The 13452-nt window shown below is 40.2% G+C and overlaps 1 protein-coding gene across 3 annotated transcripts in view; it reads right to left on the reverse strand.

Annotated features, from left to right (window-relative positions):
• The window catches only part of GK (glycerol kinase), a 76267-nt gene that overhangs the window by 41437 nt on the left and 21378 nt on the right, over positions 1–13452 (reverse strand). The gene's annotated exons all lie outside the window — the stretch shown is intronic.

The raw sequence follows: 13452 nt of genomic DNA on the forward strand, positions 1-13452 counted from the left end.
GGTTAGTTTAGTGACGTAGTGACAGCATAGAGGAAGAAATCATTTTTAGAATATTTAGAAGTTTGCATCAGTTTTGGTCAGTCATAACAATAGAAGGGAAATATACCTAAGGAAAAAAGAATAAGCAAACACACTAAAGATAAACTAAATTATTTTCAGTTGACTAGAAGCAAAGGCAAATAATACATCTCCTCTGGATGGTTTGCTATGAGGCGCTACTGGCCTGACAGAAAGGGAGATGAAGGTAAGGCTCCAGGTTTTGGAACACACCCTAAGCAAGGACTGCTGACAGTTATACAAAGTGTTATCGGGTCGTTTTGCCCACAGTAGACATTACACCTAGTAAACCAGATTTAATTGCTATGTGTTACCACTAGCCAAAAGTTAAGCTATTAATTAAGCTGGGTAAGAGGTCATTTGCAAAGGGAAAGAGGCTGTCCCTCACCTGATGACATTTCCAGAAATCAGGTGGGGCCAAAAGAAACATGGAGAGTTGGGGAGGGGGGTGAATTAAAACATGCATGTCAAACGTTGGGGGCTGAAACCTATTTCAGCTCTTAGGTGTATAAATGCCAAAATGCCAATGGCTGACATGAGTGTGTGTGGCCCCAGGTAAGCTCTGCACTTTCCCTAAGAACACCTGTTGTATATAAATCAGCCATTTCATCTGGCATTCCTGGACTGAAAAGGCTATCATCTAATTCAGAACAGTGGCCATGTTCTGAACACTTACTGAAGGCTTATAGTCTGCTAGGCACTGTTTTAAGTGTCCTACATGTATTAACTCATTAATCTTCACCTCAAGCTTTTGAGATCCATACTTTTACTTTCTCCAGCTTAACTGTTGAGGCAACAGGCACAGAATGGTAGTAAATGGAAAAGGCAGAGTCTGAATCCAGAATGAAATCTCTACGATATAGGTACAGTCAGGATGAAGTCATAGTCTTAAATAGAACATGAAAAAATACCTCACACTTGAACTCTAATTTAGTTTCTTTTTATTTAAACTAGCCAGAGTTGAGGAATTCAATCACTGCAAAATATAGCAGTATTTCTTTATCCAGGATTGAAGGAGATGTAAGGCATTCAAAGAACCATGTAATAAGAGACTTGACAAAATGAAAAATAAGTGGATCGTGATAGGGCTGAATACTCTAGATTTTACAGAAGTAAAAAATCTGCTCCCTTCCATAGCAAAACAATAAAAAACAAAACCACACCTTTGTTGTTTAAGGCCAAGCATGCTTAGGAGTTTTGGGTGGTTTGCCATCTATGGTTTTCTTTCATGCTGATACTCTGAAACAGAACCCAGTTCCAGGAGAGATAGAAGAATTGAGCTCAATGTTCCTTCAGATCTCAACAGATGACTAACCAGGTTGAATCACTGGCCCAGGGTTAACTAGCATGTAAAAATAACAAAAGGCAAAGAGGATAACCAATGTTTAAAACTGCCATACTCTGCATAAAGAGTTATGTGTCATAGGGAACTTTAAATCCAATATCTTAAAAAAAATGTTTGCAATCCCATCTAAATAAGGAATAATGACTCAAGAGACACATGATTTTGTTGGTGGTTTTCTTTAGTATACTAAAGTTCTCATTAGTATAGTAAAGTATACTGTACTAAAGTATACTAAGTATACCATAGTCACTCAAAATTAGTGACTCTTGCCTTCCTGGATATTAGTCGCTACTACGAATAATATTTTTATATTAAATCATGAATTGTGCTCTACAGAAAGCTACCGATATGAGGGTCATATTGCACTAGGCTTGCCGTGTACACCAATCAACTTCAATAGTGAGTGACGAAACCTGGACAAGAAGAGGGGAAAGAGCTGGGCCATCCTAGTTAGGCCAGAATGTTTCACCGGTAACATTAGTGAAATGTGAATAGGAACACACTAAATATCAATTGATTCAAGCCTTTCCCCACTCAACATCTGAACCACCTGTGTAGTTTTGTGCTTCTTTATCAATTTAGTCTATGGTGCATTTGTAAACCCAAACCTTCTTTTCAATACTACTTAGAAGACAGCAAGGCCTGTAGACCACTAAAAAAGAGTTGGTTTTGGAAGGAAAAGGCTTAGAAAAAGGTGGAGAGTGGGGTGGAGGGAATCCTTTGGAAAATAGTGATGAAGATAATGCTAAGAGGGAGAGAAAAAAGTGCCAGAGGGATGAGGAAAACTAAAGGTAGGGGAGAGAAGTCAAAGGCCTGCTTCATTCAGATCCAGGGCCACAAAGCTGCTGCAATCCACCTGTGAGGCCATCATGGTAAATGGCTGCATCATGGCACAGTGACTGGGAAGCAGGGATGCATTTTACCTATATCTCAGATACCACACCAGTGTTCACCTCGCCTATCACAGAACTAACACATGAATTCTTAAAACAATACGAAACTTCTAAAACAGGCCACCTCTACTCTCATAAGCATACCATTCTAAAATATGTCAGTAAACAAATACACCTTTATTGCGAGGAAGAACAAATAGCCTTTCTCAGTCTTCAACTTCTTCACCTAGCCTATTTCATGTCCACTAATAGGCCCCTGAAATTCTCCTCTCTGTTACTGTACTGGGGGTGCGTGGATTGCTTATCGAGGACTCCGAGCCATAAAAATGGCGACACAAAAGGCAATTAAAAAAATGTAGACTGCCCCTCTCATTTGCTTGCCTATAACAAATACTGCTCATCAGTTATATAATTTACTAAGTAAAGAGAGAAGAATGAAGAGGAGCAGGATAGGCCTTCAGTGACAGATTTACAAGAGAGAGGGACAAGGAAGGAAGAAAACATGGGGGGGGTAAAAGGAGAAAACCCACAGACTCTGATATAAAAAAAGACAAAGAAGCTCAAAGACAAAGATATGGAAAAATCTGATTCTGTTGCCATCAATCCCACCTTGTGTTGTTTTAAGATAAAGTTGCTAAAGATTTAATATTGTGTTGATATTCTCAACTGAAAACTTGCACGGAGATATGACACCTTAGTGTTTTCCTAGATGGAATAAAACTGGAGGTAGAATCTACCCTTGTCATTACTTAGTGGCTTCTCTTCCCAGCTAATTACTCTTCTGTCCTCCTTTTCTATGCCCCTTCCTCGTCTAGCCTCCAAATTCCTATCCCTAGCCTCTGTGTCACAAAGGCAAGCAAGGTGATTGCCTGGTTTGTCACTATATGCCTAGGGGTCATCACAGAACCTGTCTACAGAAAGGTACCTAAACTTCTGTTGAATCAATTAATTTTACCTTCATTCCTATGGTGAATTCTTCTGTAATAAACTGAGACTGACTAAGTTAGCAACTTTTAAGTCTACATTTTGAACAACCTCTTTACAACACAGCTACAAATTCTAACTGTCCAGAAATGAGCTTTGATTGCAAGTCCAATATTAACCTTGTCCAAGAAAGAAAGCCATTTTTCTCCCACGTTGGTACTCTTTCAGTATTACTTAATTTCCTTCTGTTCTCTCAGGCTAAAAATCTTGCAGCCCTGTTTTATTTTACCCTCAACTTTATGCCCTATTCAATTTCCAAACATACCAGCTGCATCCTTCCTCTGAAAGGTCTGGCAAAGTTGTCTCTCCATTCTTACACTCTAATCCCATTAGCTCATTAGCAGTCTCAATTAACTCCTTTGCAAGATTTTACTGAAGAGAGTAATCTTGTCCTTTTTAATATAATTATTTACATGTCTGGATATAAATGCTTTCTATTTGTCCTTCCTTCCTGTTTCTATTCCTTTTTCTTTCCTTCTTTTTCACAGTCATTCCATTTTTCCCCTTTATAAGCCTGTGACATACACTATTCACTCTATTACTGCTTACCCTAGAGATTACAACATGCATCCTTGACAATACTGGGACCACAAGACACTTTAACCTTATTTACTCCATATTCCTTTCATGTACTACTGTTGCCATGTAATACTTAAAATTTTAATATATTTTGAATATCACAATACATTATTTCCTTATACAGTCAAAATTCATTTAGATTGACCTACATATTTACTACATTTATTATCTAGATTTAAATCTATTTAAATAGATTTAAATCTATTACCTAGATTTATTATCTAGGCCTCTGCATTCCTTCCTGCATTGCCAAATTTCCACCTGAGAACATTTTTTTCCTTCTCCCAGAAAAACATTATTTATTTATTTAATTTATTTATGTTTTACATCTTTATTGGAGTATAATTGCTTTACAATGGTGTGTTAGTTTCTGCTTTACAAGAGTGAATCAGTTATACATATACATATGTTCCCAAATCTCCTCCCTCCTGCATCTCCCTCCCTCCCACCGTCCCTATCCCACCCCTCCAGGTGGTCACAAAGCACCGAGCTGATCTCCCTGTGCTATGTGGCTGCCTCCCACTAGCTAGCTATCTTACGCCTGGTAGTGTATATATGTCCATGCCACTCTCTTGCCTTGTCACAGCTTACCCTTCCCCCTCCCCCTCGCCATATCCTCAAGTCCATTCTCTAGTAGGTCTGTGTCTTTATTCCTGTCTTACCCCTAGGTTCTTCATGACATTTTTTTTTCTTAAATTCCACATATATGTGTTAGCATACAGTACCTGACTCTCTCTTTCTGACTTACTTCACTCTGTATGACAGACTCCAGGTCCATCCATCTCATTACAAATAGCTCAATTTCGTTTCTTTTTATGGCTGAGTAATATTCCATTCTATATATGTGCCACATCTTCTTTATCCATTCATCTGATGATGGACACTTAGGTTGTTTCCATCTCTGGGCTATTGTAAATAGACTGCAATGAACATTTTGGTACATGACTCTTTTAGAATTATGGTTTTCTCAGAGTATATGCCCAGTAGTGGGATTGCTGGGTCATATGGTAGTTCTATTTGTAGTTTTTTAAGGAACCTCCATACTGTTCTCCATAGTGGCTGTACCAATTCACATTCCCACCAGCAGTGCAAGAGGGTTCCCTTTTCTCCACACCCTCTCCAGCATTTATTGTTTCTAGATTTTTTGATGATGGCCATTCTGACTGGTGTGAAATGATATCTCATTGTAGTTTTGATTTGCATTTCTCTAATGATTAATGATGTTGAGCATTCTTTCATGTGTTTGTTGGCAGTCTGTATATCTTCCTTGGAGAAATGTCTGTTTAGGTCTTCTGCCCCTTTTTGGATGGGGTTGTTTGTTTTTTTGTTATTGAGCTGCATGAGCTGCTTGTAAATTTTGGAAATTAATCCTTTGTCAGTTGCTTCATTTGCAAATATTTTCTCCCATTTTGAGGGTTGTCTTTTGGTCTTGTTTATGGTTGCCTTTGCTGTGCAAAAGCTTTGAAGTTTCATTAGGTCCCATTTGTTTATTTTTGTTTTTATTTCCATTTCTCAAGGAGGTGGGTCAAAAAGGATCTTGCTGTGATTTCTGTCATAGAGTGTTCTGCCTATGTTTTCCTCTAAGAGTTTGATAGTTTCTGGCCTTACATTTAGGTCTTTAATCCATTTTGAGCTTATTTTTGTGTATGGTGTTAGGGAGTGATCTACTCTCATACTTTTACATGTACCTGTCCAGTTTTCCCAGCACCACTTAGTGAAGAGGCTGTCCTTTCTCTACTGTACATTCCTGCCTCCTTTATCAAAGATAAGGTGACCATATGTGTGTGGGTTTATCTCTGGGCTTTCTATGCTGTTCCATTGATCTATATTTCTGTTTTTGTGCCAGTACCATACTGTCTTGATTACTGTAGCTTTGTAGTATAGTCTGAAGTCAGGGAGCCTGATTCCTCCAGCTCTGTTTTTCATTCTCAAGATTGCAATGGTTATTCGGGGTCTTTTATTTCCATACAAATTGTGAAATTTTTTGTTCTACTTCTGTGAAAAATGCCAGTGGTAGTTTGATAGGGATTGCATTGAATCTGTAGACTGCTTTGGGTGGTAGAGTCATTTTCACAATGTTGATTCTTCCAATCCAAGAACATGGAATATCTCTCCATCTATTTGTATCATCTTTAATTTCTTTCATCAGTGTCTTATAATTTTCTGCATACAGGTCTTTTATCTCCTTAGGTAGGTTTATTCCTAGATATTTTATTCTTTTTGTTGCAATGGTAAATGGGAGTGTTTTCTTGATTTCACTTTCAGATTTTTCATCATTAGTGTATAGGTATGCCAGAGATTTCTGTGCATTTATTTTGTATCCTGCTACTTTACCAAATTCATTGATTAGATCTAGTAGTTGTCTGGTAGCAACTTTAGGATTCTCTATGTATAGTATCATGTCAACTGCAAACAGTGACAGCTTTACTTCTTCTTTTCCGATTTGGATTCCTTTTATCTCCCTTTCTTCTCTGATTGCTGTGGCTAAAACTTCCAAAACTATGTTGAATAAGAGTGGTGGGCTTCCCTGGTGGCGCAGTGGTTGTGAGTCCACCTGCCAATGCACGGGATGCAGGTTCGTGCCCTGGTCTGGGAGGATCCCACATGCCGCGGAGCAGCTGGGCCCGTGGGCCATGGCCGTTGGGCCTGCGTGTCCGGAGCCTGTGCTCCACAACGGGAGAAGCCGCAGCAGTGAGAGGCCCGCGTACCGCAAGTAAAAACGAAAACAAACAAACAAGCAAAAACATAAAAAAGAGTGGTGAGAGTGGGCAACCTTGTCGTGTTCCTGATCTTAGTGGAAATGCTTTCAGTTTTTCACCACTGAGGACGATGTTGGCTGTGGGTTTCTCATATATGGCCTTTATCATGTTGAGGAAAGTTCCCTCTATGCCTACTTTCTGCAGGGTTTTTATCATAAATGGGTGTTGAATTTTGTCGAAAGCTTTCTCTGCATCTATTGAGATGATCATATGAGTTTTCTCCTTCAATTTGTTAATATGGTGTATCACGTTGATTGATTTGCATATATTGAAGAATCCTTGCATTCCTGGAATAAACCCCACTTGATCATGGTATATGATCCTTTTAATGTGCTATTGGATTCTGTTTGCTAGTATTTTGTTGAGGATATTTGCATCTATGTTCATCAGTGATATTGGCCTGTAGTTTTCTTTTTTTGTGACATCCTTGTCTGGTTTTGGTATCAGGGTGATGGTGGTCTTGTAGAATGAGTTTGGGAGTGTTCCTCCCTCTGATATATTTTGGAAGAGTTTGAGAAGGACAGGTGTTAGCTCTTCTCTAAATGTTTGATAGAATTTGCCTGTGAAGCCCTCTGGTCCTGGGCTTTTGTTTGTTGGAAGATTTTTAATCACAGTTTCAATTTCAGTGCTTGTGATTGGTCTGTTCATACTTTCTATTTCTTCCTGATTCAGTCTTGGCAGGTTGTGCATTTCTAAGAATTGGTCCATTTCCTCCAAATTGTCCATTTTATTGACATAGACTTGCTTGTAGTAATCTCTCATGATCTTTTGTATTTCTGCAGTGTCAGTTGTTACTTCTTCTTTGTCATTTCTAATTCTATTGATTTGAGTCTTCTCCCCTTTTTTCTTGATGAGTCTGGCTAATGGTTTATCAATTTTGTTTATCTTCTCAAAGAATCAGATTTTAGTTTTATTGATCTTTGCTATTGTTTCCTTCATTTCTTTTTCATTTATTTCTGATCTGATTTTTATGATTTCTTTCCTTCTGCTAACTTTTGGTTTTTTTAGTTCTTCTTTCTCTAATTGCTTTAGGTGCAAGGTTAGGTTGTTTATTCAAGATGTTTCCTGTTTCTTAAGGTAGGATTGTATTGCTATAAACTTCCCTCTTAGAACTGCTTTTGCTGCATCCCATAGGTTTTGGGTCGTCGTGTCTCCATTGTCATTTGTTTCTAGGTATTAAGTAGTGTATTGTTTAGCCTCCATGTGTTTGTATTTTTTACAGATCTTTTCCTGTAATTGATATCTAGTCTCATAGCACTGTGGTTGGAAAAGATACTTGATACAATTTCAATTTTCTTAAATTTACCAAGGCTTGATTTGTGACCCAAGATATGATCTATCCTGGAGAATGTTCCATGAGCACTTGAGAAAAATGTGTATTCTGTTGTTTTTGGATGGAATGTCCTATAAATATCAATTAAGTCCATCTTGTTTAATGTATCATTTAAAGCTTGTGTTTCCTTATTTATTTTCATTTTGGATGATCTGTCCATTGGTGAAAGTGGGGTGTTAAAGTCCCCTACTATGAATGTGTTACTGTCGATTTCCCCTTTTATGGCTGTTAGTATTTGCCTTATGTACTGAGGTGCTCCTATGTTGGGTTCATAAATATTTACAATTGTTATATCTTCTTCTTGGATCGATCCCTTGATCATATGTAGTGTCCTTCTTTGTCTCTTCTAATAGTCTTTATTTGAAAGTCTATTTTGTCTGATATGAGAATTGCTACTCCAGCTTTCTTTTGGTTTCCATTTGCATGGAATATCTTTTTCCATTCCCTTACTTTCAGTCTGTATGTGTCTCTAGGTCTGAAGTGGGTCTCTTGTAGGCAGCATATATATGGGTCTTGTTTTTGTATCCATTCAGCCAATCTGTGTCTTTTGCTGGGAGCATTTAGTCCATTTACATTTAAGGTAATTATCAATATATATGTTCCTATTCCCATTTTCTTAATTGTTTTGGGTTCGTTATTGTAGGTCTTTTCCTTCTCTTGTGTTTCTTGCCTAGAGAAGTTCCTTTAGCATTTGTTGTAAAGCTGGTTTGGTGGTGCTGAACTCTCTCAGCTTTTGCTTGTTTGTAAACGTTTTAATTTCTCAATCAAATCTGAATGAGATCCTTGCTGGGTAGAGTAATCTTGATTGTAGGTTTTTCTCCTTCATCACTTTAAATATGTCCTGCCACTCCCTTCTGGCTTGCAGAGTTTCTGCTGAAAGATCAGCTGTTAACCTTCTGGGGATTCCCTTGTGTGTTATTTGTTGTTTTTCCCTTGCTGTTTGTTTTTGTCTTTTTTTTTTTTGCAATACACGGGCCTCTCACTGTTGCGGCCTCTCCCGTTGCGGAGCACAGGCTGTGGATGCGCAGGCTCAGCGGCCATGGCTCATGGGCCTAGCTGCTCTGCGGCATGTGGGATCCTCCCAGACCGGGGCACAAACCCGTGTCCCCTGCATCGGCAGGTGGACTCTCAACCACTGCGCCAGCAGGGAAGCCCTCCCTTGCTGCTTTTAATATGTTTCCTTTGTATTTAATTTTTGACAGTTTGATTAATATATGTCTTGGTGTATTTCTCCTTGGATTTACCCTGTATGGGATTCTCTGTGCTTCCTGGACTTGATTAACTATTTCCGTTCCCATATTAGGGAAGTTTTCAACTATAATCTCTTCAAATATTTTCTCAGTCCCTTTCTTTTTCTCTTCTTCTGGAACCCCTATAATTCGAATGTTGGTGCGTTTAATGTTGTTCCAGAGGTCTCTGAGACTGTCCTCAGTTCGTTTCATTCTTTTTTCTTTCTTCTGCTCTGCAGTAGTTATTTCCACTATTTTATCTTCCAGGTCACTTATCCGTTCTTCTGCCTCAGTTATTCTGCTATTGATCCCATCAGAGTATTTTTCATTTCATTTATTGTGTTGTTCATCATTGCTTGTTTCACCTTTAGTTCTTCTAGGTCCTTGTTAAATGTTTCTTGCACTTTGTCTATTCTATTTCCAAGATTTTGGATCATCTTTACTATCATCATTCTGAATTCTTTTTCAGGTAGACTGCCTATTTCCTATTCATTTGTTAGGTCTGGTGGGTTTTTATCTTGCTCCTTCATCTGCCGTGTGTTTTTCTGTCTTCTCATTTTGCTTATCTTGCTGTGTTTGGGGTCTCCTTTTTGCAGACTGCAGGTTCATAGTTCCCGTAGTTTTTGGTGTCTGTCCCCAGTGGCTAAGGTTGGTTCAGTGGGTTGTGTAGGCTTCCTGGTGGAGGGGAGTAGTGCCTGTGTTCTGGTGGATCAGGCTGGGTCTTGTCTTTCTGGTGGGCAGGTCCATGTCTGGTGGTGTGTTTTGGGGTGTCTGAGGACTTATTATGATTTTAGGCAGCCTCTCTGCTAATGGGTGGGGTTGTGTTTCTGTCTTGCTAGTTGTTTGGCATAGGGTGTCCAGCACTGTAGCTTGCTGGTCAGTGAGTGAAGCTGGGTGCTGGTGTTGAGATGGAGATCTCTGGGAGATTTTCACCATTTGATATTATGTGGAGCTCAGAGGGCTCTTGTGGACCAGTGTCCTGAAGTTGGCTCTCCCACCTCAGAGGCACAGCACTGACTCCTGGCCGCAGCACTGAGGGCCTTTCATCCACACGGCTCAGAATAAAAGGGAGAGGAAGGAAGGAAGGGAGGGAGGGAGGGAGGGAGGGAGGGTGGGAGGGAGGGAGGGAGGAAGGAAGGAAGGAAGGAAGGAAGGAAGGAAGGAAGGAAGAGAAGGAAGGAAGGAAGGAAGGAAGGAAGGAAGAAAAGAAAGAAAGAAAGAAGAACGAAAGAAAGAAAGGAGGGTGGGAGGGAGGGAGGGAGGGAGGAACGAAGGAAGGAAGGAGGGAAGGAAGGAAAGAAAGAAATAAAGAAGAAAAAATAAAGTAAGATAAAATAAAATAAAGTTATGAAAACAAAAAATAATTATTAAGAAAAAAATTTTTTAAAGAAAAAAAACGGACAGATAAAACCCTAGGGCACACGGTGGAAGCACAGCTATACAGACAAAATCTCACACAGAAGCATACACATACACACTCACAAAAAGAGGAAAAGAGGAAAAAATCATAAATCTTGCTCTCAAAGTCCACCTCCTCAATTTGGGATGATTCGTTGTGTATTCATGTATTCCACAGATGCAGGGTGCATCAAGTTGACTGTGGAGCTTTAATCCGCTGCTTCTGAGACTGCTAAGAGAGATTTCCCTTTCTCTTCTTCTCACAGCTCCCGGAGCTCAGCTTTGGATTTGGCCCCGCCTCTGCGTGTAGGTCGTGAGAGGGTCGCTCAGACGGGACGGGGTTAAAGGAGCAGCTGCTTCGGGAACTCTGGTTCACTCAGGCCGGGGGGAGGGAGGGGTACTGAGTGCGGGGCGAGCCTGCGGCGGCAGAGGCCGGCATGACGTTGCACCAGCCTGAGGCACGCCGTGCGTTCTCCCGGGGAAGTTGTCCCTGGATCCCGGGACACTGGCAGTGGCGGGCTGCACAGGCTCCCTGGAAGGGGGTGTGGATAGTGACCTGTGCTCGCACACAGGCTTCTTGGTGGCAGCAGCAGCAGCCTTAGCGTCTCATGTTCGTCTCTGGGGTCTGTGCTGTTAGTCGCGGCTTGCACCCATCTCTGGAGCTCCTTTAAGCAGCGCTCTTAATCCCCTCTTCTCGCGCACCAGGAAACAAAGAGGGAAGAAAAAGTCTTTTGCCTCTTCGGCAGGTCCAGACTTTTCCCCGGACTCCCTGCCGGCTAGCCGTGGTGCACTAACCCCCTGCAGGCTGTGTTCATGCCACCAACCCCAGTCCTCTCCCTGCCCTCCGACCGAAGCCCGAGCCTCAGCTCCCAGCCCCGCCCGCCCCGGCGGGTGAGCAGACAACCGTCTCGGGCTGGTGAGTGCCGGTCGGCACCGATCCTCTGTGCGGGGATCTCTCCCCGCTTTGCCCTCCGCACCCCTGTTGCTGTCCTCTCCTCCGCGGCTCTGAAGCTTCCCCCTCCGCCACCTGCAGTCTCCACCGTGAAGGGGCTTCCCAGTGGGTGGAAACCTTTCCTCCTTCACAGCTCCCTCCCACTGGTGCAGGTCCCGTCCCTATCCTTTTGTCTCTGTTTATTCTTTTTTCTTTTGCCCTACCCAGGTACAGGGGGACTTTCTTGCCTTTTGGGAGGTCTGAGGTCTTCTGCCAGCGTTCAGTAGGTGTTCTGTAGGAGTTGTTCCACGTGTAGATGTAGTTCTGGTGTATCTGTGGGGAGGAAGTTGATCTCCGTGTCTTATACTTCCACCATCTTCTTTTCGTAACTCCAGAAAAACATTATTTAGTTTTTCTTTTAGTCGGGGTTTGCTTGTAATGATTCCTATAAGTCCCTGTTTGTCTTTGCCTTTATATTTCACCTTCATTTCTTAAGGATATTTTCACTAAATATAGAATTCTAGGTTCACGTTATTGTCTTTTAGCACTTTAAAGATTTCGTTCCATTGTACTCTGTTTCTTTGAGAAATCAGCTGAAAGTTTTAGTGTTGGTCTCTTGAAGGTCATATCCTCTGGCTACTTTAAAATCCTTCTTTTTATCTTCAGGTCTCAGCATATGTTTGTATACGGCTTTATGTGTATTTATCTTGCCTGGGGAATCATAGCGCTTCTTGAATTTGTGGCGTGATATCTTTCAACAGTTTTGAAAAACTTTTATCATCTATCTCTCTTTCCTTTTCGTTTGGGTCTCCAATTACAAATATGTTGGACCTTCTTACCTTACCCCATATTTCTCTTAGATTCTTTTCTGTATTTTCTAAACCTTTGTCTCTCTGTGCTTTAGTCTAGATATTTACTTCTGATCTCTCTTCCAGTTCAGTAACTCAGCTGTGTCTAATACGATGTAAAACTCATCAACTGAGTTTAATACAGTCCTAGAATTTCGATCTTTAAATTTCCATTTCTTTGCTAAGATTATCACGCATCTCAATGAATTCCTTGAACATGTAGATGATGGTTATTTTAAAGTCTGACAACTCTAATATCAGGATTTCTTATTGGTCTGCTTCTAATGTCAGTTGTTTCTTTTGGTTTTCAGTCATTCTGTTTTGAATACCTGATATTTTTTAAATAGAAAACTAAAAAGTGTAGAAGAAAAAGGAATGAGTAAATAAGCACATCTCAAAAAGTTTTTCTAGTAAAATATTTACTGACATCTTTCACTTATGCATAACTTCAGCTAACCTAGTTGCATTATTTTAAAATGATAACTCAAAGTCCAAAGCTGCATTTTTACAATTCCAAGTTTAGAGTTTAACAGAAACTTTCTGGTTCCTGTGAGTAGGCCCTTCCTTTCATGAGGGGGAAAACAAAAAGTAAAACCTTAACTAGTATAAGAAGTTGGCTAACATTGGTCTGTGAAAGAATACTCTCCTAGATACTAGCCATTAAAATTGTAATACCCTGCTTATATTCAAAATGCGCTGCTCATGAGAATGAGAACAAAATAAAGCTTTAAAAGAGGTACTTTTGTGTAAGAGAACCTTTGGTTGCAATTCTTTGACCTTTTTTGCATCTTGAATTTTTTATCACAGATACAGAAGACATACTAAATGCTTTCTTATAACACAATAACATTAAAGACCTTCATTTTTTATAAAGATTATTTCCAAAGGAATTCACACTACTCTTACAAGGCACCTTGTTAGTATATTTTCTGCTTGAATATCACTTTTTTCCAATCAATACTAAAGTAACTAAATATATTACTAAAGTAACTGTAAAGTAAAAAGAGCTCACTCTATAAATCATCCCATCTCTGACAACTTCTGCCTCCACTGTCCAACCCACAACCTGTTACTTTATTGACTAAAAAATTGTGCT

The sequence above is a fragment of the Lagenorhynchus albirostris genome, chromosome X, assembly GCF_949774975.1.
Source record: "Lagenorhynchus albirostris chromosome X, mLagAlb1.1, whole genome shotgun sequence".
NCBI classification, from domain to species: Eukaryota; Metazoa; Chordata; class Mammalia; order Artiodactyla; family Delphinidae; genus Lagenorhynchus; species Lagenorhynchus albirostris.